Raw genomic sequence first — 9900 nt, forward strand, 5'->3', positions numbered from 1 at the left:
TGGTCCGGGAAGATCCTACATGCCATGGAGCAACTAAGCCCATGCACCACAACTACTGAGCCTGTGCTCTAGAGCCCACAAGCCACAACTACTGAAGCCTGTGCACCTAGAGCCTGTGCTCTGCAACCAGAGAAGCCACTGCAATGAGAAGCCCGCACACTGCAACAAAGAGTAGCCCCCACTCACCACAACTAGAGAAAGCCTATGTGCAGCAACGAAGACCCAACACAGCCACAAATAAATAAATAAATAAATAAATAAATAAATAAATAAGTAAATTTATTTTAAAAATACTGGCAAAAGATGAAGACAAAGAGAACGTCTTGAAAGCAGCAAGAGAAAAACAACTCATCACATACAAGGTATCCACATAAAATTAACAGCTGACTTCTCAACAGAAACCATTGAGACCAGAAGGTAGTGGGACGCCATATTCCAAGAGCTAAAAGAAAATATCTGTTAACCAAGAATTCTAGATCCAGAAAAAATAATCCTTCAAAAAAAGGAGAAATTAAGACATTCCCAGATGAACAAAAATTTAGAGAATTTGTCTCTATCAGATCTGCCCTACAAAAAGTACTAAAGGAAATTCTTCAGGCTGAAATAACAGGACACTAGACAGTGACACAACATCATGTGAAGAAGTAAGGAACACCAATAAAGGTAAATATATAGGTATATACAAAATATAGTAAAAAATGTATTTTTATTTGTAACTCTTTCATTCTCCAAATGATGTAAAATACAACTACATAAGGCAACCATTGTAAAACTGTGTTGATGAGCATATAATTTTAAAGATGTAATTTGCATGACAATAATAGTACAACATAAGGGAAGAAATGGAAGTATATTGGAGCAAAGTATTTTCATACTACTGAAATGAAGTTGGTACTAATCCAGTCTAGATTGCTTTAAGTTAAGATGTTAAATGTAATCCTCACAAGCAAAATAAGAAAATGGCTCAAAAAGTAGAATAAAAGAAACAAGGGAATTAAAACGGTACACTAGAAAATATCTATTTAACACAAAAAAGGCAGAAATGGAGAAACAGAACAAAAAGATAAGGAAAACAAATAGCAAAATGGCAGATGTAAATCTTATTTTATCCATAATCATATTAAACGTAAAAGGATTAGGGGACTTCCCTGGTGGCCCAGGGTGAAGAATCCACCTTCCAATGCAGAGGACGGGGGCTCGATTCCTGGTCAGGGAACTAAGATCCCACATGCTGTGGGGCAAATAAGCACATGCGCCGCAACTACTGAGCTCACGCACCTCAACTAGAGAGCCCACATGCCACAAACTACAGAGCCCAAGCGCCACAACTAGAGAAGAGAAAACTTGCATGCCACAACTAGAGAGGAGCCTATGCACCACAACAAAGAGCCTGCTCATTGCAACGAAAGATCCTGTGCGCCTCAGTGAAGACAGCGCGTGCCGCAACTAAGACCTGATGCAGCCTAAATAAATAAACAAAATATATTTTTTTTAAAAAAGTAAAAGGATTAGAACCCCTAATGAAATGCACAGAAATGATTAAAAAAATAATCCAATCATACTGTCTAGAAGAAACACACTTTAGAGGCAAAGATACCAATAAGTTCAAAGAGGATAGAAAAGAGGTAAACCACGAACTTAGTGACCAAAAGGGAGCTGGAATGCCTGTACTAATATCAGACAAAATTGGCTTTAAGGCAAAAACTGTTATTAGAGACAAGTACATTTTATAATGACAAAAGAGTCAATCCTTTAAGAAGACATAATTATAAATATATATGCACCTCAAAACAGTCTTAAATTACGTGAAACAAAAACAGAATTGAAAGGAGAAATAGACAATTCAACAATAATAATTGGAGATTTCAATACTCCACTTTCAATAATGTATAGAGCAACCAGGCAGAAGATCAAGAAATAAATAGAAGACTTGAGCACAATGCTTTAAATCAACTAGACCTAGCAGAGACCTATAGAATCATTCACCCAACAACAGCAGAATACATTCTTCTCATGTGCCCAAGAAACATTCATCAGGATAGACCATATGTTAAACCATAAAAAAGCCTCAATAATTTAAAAGGATTGAAATTATCCAAAGGCTGTTCTCTGACTGCAAAGCAGAAGGAAATTTGGAAATTATGTTGGAATTAAACATCACATCACTGACTAACCAATGGATCAAAGAGGAAGTCACAGGAAAACTTAGAAAAATACTTTAATATGAATGAAAATGAAAACACAACACACCAAAACATATAGGATGCAGTGAAGCAGTGCTTAGAGGGAAATTTACAGCTATAAATATATTAATAAAGAAACATCTGAGACCAGCAACCTAGCTTTGTACCTTAGAAGCTAGAAAAAGAAGAGCACACTAAACCCAAACTAAGAGAAGGAAGGAATGTAAAGAATAGAGTAGAAATAAATGAAATAAAGAATAGAAAACTAATAGAGAAAATCAATGAAACCAAATGTTGATTCTTCAAAAACATCAGCAAAATTGACACACCTTAACTAGAGTGACCAAGAAATAAAAAGAGAGAGAAGATCCTAATTACTAAAATCGGGAATGAAAGAAGAGATATTACTATCGACCTTATAGAAATAAAAAGGATAATAAGGGAATACTATGAACACCTGCATGCCAACAAATTACATAACCCAGATGAAATGGACAAATTCCTAGAAAGACATAAATATATTGCAGATAAGAATATAAAATGGTGCCACCAGTTTTTGAAAAACAGTCTGGCTGTTCCTCAAAAAGTTAAACATAGAGTTGCCATACGCTTTATCAATTCTACTCTTAGGTATATACACAAGAGAAATGAAAATATGTGTCTACACACCAACTATCCGTAATAGTCAAAAGGTGTGAACAACCCAAATGTCCATCAACTGATGAATGTATAAATCAATGCAGTATATCCACATCAGAAAATATTATTCTGCAATGAAAGGAATGAAGTACTGAAACACGCTACAACATGGATAAACCTTGAAAACACTCCAGATTTGGAACCCAATACAGGCAGAACCACACCCCACCACCATACACGCACAGACATATACACACACACATTCTCTCTCTCTCTACCAGCAACCTCACTCTGTGGCCTTGGGCATGCCATGTACCTTCCATGGCTTGTGAATACTAAACGTTTTTTCAAAGTTCCCTGACGGTTGTTGCTGAGGTTCATCTTGCAAGCAAAATAAGAACCACAAGGGATGGTCCAGCCACAACATCGGCTCTGGTTAAGGAAATATCTGTGGGGGCTCGCCCAAAAGTAGTAGGACCCAGGTGAGTGCCCCCAAGCATTTCTCGCTGATAGCATCACAATTGATAGGCTGAGATCTACAGGAAACAACACACATACTGGTAAACTTTCTTTTAAGTTTCAGAAATGTGAAATTGAGAGAAAGATTATTTGCCCTTACAACATCATTCCTTTTGATTGTTTCATGGGTTGATTCATTCACCTCTGAAACCTCCCATCACGAAGTTGCAGTCTCCTCAGGTACAATTATAAAACGCACGTTCATACTCTCTTCCATTGCTCTAATTTTCCTCACAATTTTCACATATTCACTTGCAGCATTTTAGAACTATTTATATGTCATAACAGCTAATGGGTAATTTACACTAATTATGAAAGCAAGTGTAAAATGTGAATGAATGTTCTAATTTCATACTTTCACATGTACCTGTCCAATTTTCCCAGCACCACTTACTGAAGAGGCTGTCTTTTCTCCACTGTATATGCTTGCCTCCTTTATCAAAGATAAGGTGACCATATGTGCGTGGGTTTATCTCTGGGCTTTCTAGCCTGTTCCATTGATCTATATTTCTGTTTTTGTGCCAGTACCAAACTGTCTTGATTACTGAAGCTTTGTAATATAGTCTGAAGTCAGGGAGCCTGATTCCTCCAGCTCCATTTTTCGTTCTCAAGATTGCTTTGGCTATTCGGGGTCTTTTGTGTTTCCATACACATTGTGAAATTTTTTGTTCTAGTTCTGTGAAAAATGCCAGTGGTAGTTTGATAGGGATTGCATTGAATCTGTAGATTGCTTTGGGTAGTAGAGTCATTTTCACAATGTTGATTCTTCCAATCCAGGAACATGGTATATCTCTCCATCTATTTGTATCATCTTTAATTTCTTTCATCAGTGTCTTATAATTTTCTGCATACAGGTCTTTTGTCTCCTTAGGTAGGTTTATTCCTAGATATTTTATTCTTTTTGTTGCAATGGTAAACGGGAGTGTTTTCTTAATTTCACTTTCAGATTTTTCATCATTAGTGTATAGGAATGCAAGAGATTTCTATCCATTAATTTTGTATCCTGCTACTTTACCAAATTCATTGATTAACTCTAGTAGTTTTCTGGTAGCATCTTTAGGATTCTCTATGTATAGTATCATGTCATCTGCAAACAGTGACAGCATTACTTCTTCTTTTCTGATTTGGATTCCTTTTATTTCTTTTTCTTCTCTGATTGCTGTGGCTAACACTTCCAAAAGTATGAAATTACAACACTCCCTGACACCATACACAAAAGTAAACTCAAAATGGATTAAAGACCTAAGTGTAAGGCCAGACACTATCAAACCCTTAGAGGAAAACATAGGCAGAACACTCTATGACATAAATCACAGCAAGATCCTCTTTGACCCAGCTCCTAGAGAAATGGAAATAAAAACACAAATAAACAAATGGGACCTAATGAAACTTAAAAGCTTTTGCACAACAAAGGAAACCGTAAACAAGACCAAAAGACAACCCTCAGAATGGGAGAAAATATTTGCAAATGAAGCAATTGACAAAGGATTAATCTCCAAGATTTACAAGCAGCTCATGCAGCTCAATAACAAAAAAACAAACAACCCAATCCAAAAATGGGCAGAAGACCTAAATAGATATTTCTCCAAAGAAGATATACAGATTGCCAACAGACACATGAAAGAATGCTTAACATCATTAATCATTAGAGAAATGCAAATCAAAACTACAATGAGATATCATCTCACACCGGTCAGAATGGCCATCATCAAAAAATCTAGAAACAATAAATGCTGGAGAGGGTGTGGAGAAAAGGGAACCCTCTTGCACTGTTGGTGGGAATGTAAATTGATACAGCCACTATGGAGAACAGTATGGAGGTTCCTTAGAAAACTAAAAATAGAACTACCATACGACCCAGCAATCCCACTACTGGGCATATACCCTGAGAAAACCATAATTCAAAAAGAGTCATGTACCAAAATGTTCATTGCAGCTCTATTTACAATAGCCAGGACATGGAATCAACCTAAGTGTCCATCATCAGATGAATGGATAAAGAAGATGTGGCACATATATACAGTGGAATATTACTCAACCATAAAAAGAAATGAAATGGAGGTATTTGTAGTGAGGTGGATGGAGTTAGAGTCTGTCATACAGAGTGAATTAAGTCAGAAAGAGAAAAACAAATACAGTATGCTAACACATATATATGGAATCTAAGGGGAAAAAAAGGTCATGAAGAACCTAGTGGCAAGAAGGGAATAAAGACACAGACCTAGTAGAGAATGGACTTGAGGATATGGGGAGGGGGAGGGGTAAGATGTGACAGGGTGAGAGAGTAGCATAGACATATATACACTACCAAATGTGAAGTAGATAGCTAGTGGGAAGCAGCCGCATAGCACAGGGAGGTCAGCTCTGTGCTTCGTGACCACCTAGAGGGGTGGGATAGGGAGGGTGGGAGGGAGGGAGATGCAAGAGGGAAGAGATATGGGAACATATGTATATGTATAACTGATTCACTTTGTTATAAAGCAGAAACTAACACACCATTGTAAAGCAATTATACTCCAATAAAGATGTTTAAAAAAATGTGAATGAATGAAATAGAAACAAGAAAACCTCAAATCCATAGAAAGCTGTTAAAATGTCTGCAGAGCAACACAGCTTGATTGTTACTATGACATGCATACAATTCAGAGGGTGGAGAATAAACAGTAAATCTCTCTCCCCCGCACAACCACCTCATAGAACAACCCCCTCACATTTACACTCACACACAGAGTCTGGATGAGGGAGAAGCAATAATGCCATTGTCTTATTTCATGAAGCTTTTCTGAACACTGAAGAGTTTTTTTAATGTCAAATTTTATAGTTTGCATGTACAAACATAGTTTTTGTTCTCTCCAAGGCCAATATAACATTGGTAAACTTTATGTCTACCAATATAAATAACAGTACCAAAGCGGAGAGGGAATTAATAGAAGGGGCTAGACCGAGAAGAGGAACCAAGTTCTGTGGCAGAACTGAGGAGCGAGAAACAACAGAGGGAGGAATGCAAGATGGTAGGAAGAAAGAGAGCATTTACTCTCTGGTGGCTTCTTATGACATCCCAGTAACATTTCTGAGGTGGGAGGCAAGTTCCCAGACTTGCAGTTCAAGCCTAAACCTTGCCCATTGGACCAGGTTCTGGAGCTGACGGGGAGGTGAAATGACTGGAGACTTAGCTCCTCTTCAGTTTACTCATGTTCCCTATCTTAGGTCAGCTGGAGTGCCACTAGCCCACATGGCAACTTTGGAAGATTAATAAGATTAGAAGAATTGTAAAGATTAGAAGATTGCTCTTTGGGGAAAACAGAGCCCTGGGCAAGAGAACACACCTTGGCAAGTGGAATATGGGCTGGATCTCATATTTCCTCCTTACCTGTGTCCATGACTTCCTTGGGGCTTAGCATTCAGTGCAACAATTTCTTGCCCCAGTCTCTGGTGTACCAGACGGAGTCCTAACACAGAAGCTGAATGACCTACAGTAAGAATAACCTTTTACCTGACAACCGGCTACATACCTACCTACAACCCCCCCCCCCCACACACACACATTTATGACTTGAAACCTACCGAAAGTTTTACCGAGAAAACCTACTTTGATTCACTCTTGATATTTTCTATTCTATTCAAAAAACCTGGTTAAGGTCCACTAAAATGATTGTATGATCCTCTAAGAGACTGTAACCTGCTGTTTGAAAAAACACTGTCTTACTGGGGTAATAGCAATTCGAAGGATTGCCATATGAGCTTGATGGAGACATGGCAAGCCTCAGTTTTCTCATCTGTGCACTGGGAATAGTAGTGCTACCTACCTCATATGGTAGAATCTAGCTAAAAGGACTGAAGGACACTGGAACAGGTTCAGAAAGAGTACACTGTAGAGAGGATTCAAACCCAGGATCCATGATGAACCTTTGAAGGATATGATCTTCATCTTTGAGTCTCTAAAGTCTGATCACTCATTATGTGAGGTCCGAAGAGTAGAAGACATAGGGAACCAATTTCAACTTTCCACTGTCAGAGGTGTCCATAAATAGAATCAGATTCTTCTGGAAGGTGTGTGTTGCTTGTCACTGGAGAAATTCCACACAGACTAGATAACTAGTGGCAGCGTGACATCATGGAAAAACTTGAGTGTGAATACTGGCTTAGTTACAGACTGCATAGCTTTGTGCAAATCCCTTCACCTCTTTAAGACTCAGTATCCACATTTGTGAAGTGTAACTCTTTTTAACAGTAAATGATATAATATGTGCAAAATGCCTAGCCAAGGGTCTGAAACACAGTAACACTTCATTCATTGTCACTCTTGTTCTTTATCAGGGATGTAGAAGAAATTAAGGCATAATGAGTATCTAAGAGGGGAGTGATCACATCTAGCTGGGAAGTTGGATTAAGTGACCTTTGGGGTTCTTCCTGCCCAGAGCTTCTATGATTCTGGGATCTGAGGCTTCAAGACTGGGGAATTGGAAAATCATATCAGGTTTGGAGCTGAAAAGGAAAGTGAAAGCCCATTTGTTAATATGCGGTCATCATCTCCAAAGATACTGATCAGACATTTTTACCGTGTCAGATGGAAAAATAGAGTCTGAGAAACCTTCCTGGGCCTCACATGCCACCAATCCCAAAACTCTTCAACTGGAGGTTTTTTATAGGCCAGCACTTAACATGGACACTAACCCAGTCACTGGGCTAGGCTCCAGGCTCCAAGAGTGCCAACAGAAACTCCTTCTGGTCCCAGGAACTTTGGTTTTCTAGCAATCCCAGAGCACTGCATTCTCCTTCTAAGAGCCACCGTTGGAGATGGCCATAGGCTGACTTCCCTGAGACCCTGTGTTTTTCTTTCCATGTATTTCCCACTATGCCCAGCACTGGTTGGCATAGATGTTAGACACTTTTAAATAGGTTTCTCCCTTCAGTCCTCACTTTGACTTATCTATTAGGCAATAAATACACCAAGCTGACACTCACTGAGTGCCCACTTTGTGTCAAGCTCTGTACTAGGCCCATGGGTTAGAGAGATGAACCAGCTATTGTTATTATTATCTCTAATTTACAGACAAGGAAATAGGATCAGAAGGAATCCCTTCTCTATTTCCACTCTCTCTTCTGGCACCACTCTCTTCTGCCCACCTACCCCTTTTCACCGTGATCCAGCCACACTGGCCTCCTTTTTGTTTCTCTAATAGCCCAACCCTCTTCTCATTTCAAGGCTTTTTTACTAGTTGTTACTTCTTCCTGAAATGCTCTTCTCCTCCTTCTCTGAGTAGTTGGCTTCCTCTTATCCTTTCTTTAGGTCTCAGCTGATAAACTTTCCCTAGCCACCCCTTTTTCAGTTACTCTCTAATATGTCATCCTATTTATTCCCTCAGAACATTATTCAACACAAGTGTTAGTTTTCTTATTTATTTATTTACTTCATGTTTATCATGTGTCTCCTCCCTTGCCTGTCCCTCTTCACTAGAATTTAAGCTCCTTATACATTGAATCTTTGTCTTGTTCACTGTTCCATCCTCAGCAACAAGCACAGAGTTTGGCACAAAGTAGGTACTTGACAATGTCTGTTGATTGACAGACTGAACTGTAGTAAAATTGTGGGAGTGTTTATCTAACTACTCTTAGCACAGTGCTTGACACTTAGTAGGTGCCCATGTAATGTTTATTGAATGGATGAGAGACTGAATGAATGAACTTGCCCAAGGATGATTAGCTACTAAGAGGAAAAGTTAGAATTCTCTGGAGTCTTATAAACCTTAGACTCTTTCCATTCTATCTCCTCCTCTCCAACTCCTCAACCTCCAGTACCATCTTTGCCTATAGAATTGAAATAACAGTCCTTCTGCCAGCTGTGGAGCCCCAAACTTACTTCTCAGTCCTCTGTTTTCTTATTAATCATTACGTGATTAGTATCACTAATCAGCAGTTACAATTATCTGTGTTGATCATTGAAGATAGCAAAGACCACTCTCCACCATAGGAGACAGACTGTAATGCAGCCCCCATCACCATCTCCCCCAGCACACACAAGTGGGAAAGCAGGTTATGATCTCAAGACCAGGGGCTATGTTGATGAAGAGGCCAGACCCAGAGAGCCACCTCTTTTGTTTCCTAATTTGTAAGGCCTCCACTAACACAGGGAGGCTTCAAAAAATGCCACACCCTCATTCAGTGTTACCAAGACTCTGGCTGTTTCTTTGGGAAGTTGAAAAACAACTGGTTAATGGGCTCTAGTTCACTTTCGTCCAGTTGTTTGGTCTTAATCAGTGAGCACTTAGAATGGACAATATTAATAACAACCTTTCAAATCCACCTGCAGCCTCTTCCAGAGACCTGGCAAATGTTTAAGTGATGACACCCCTATTATGTCAATTAAAAACCTCTGAATGTTGTTTATTTCCCTACCCAACTGAAACTACTGCTGGGGAAAGGATTAACTTCTTTGATGGAGAAATCCTACCTGTGGTTACCAATATGCTGACAAAAGTCTTACTGGCATGTATTTTGATACTTGCAAAATTTTAATCTACCAATCTAAATACCTCCTTTCCCCTACCTGGAAATCATT

The sequence above is a fragment of the Eschrichtius robustus genome, chromosome X (assembly GCF_028021215.1).
Source record: "Eschrichtius robustus isolate mEscRob2 chromosome X, mEscRob2.pri, whole genome shotgun sequence".
Lineage (NCBI taxonomy): Eukaryota > Metazoa > Chordata > Mammalia > Artiodactyla > Eschrichtiidae > Eschrichtius > Eschrichtius robustus.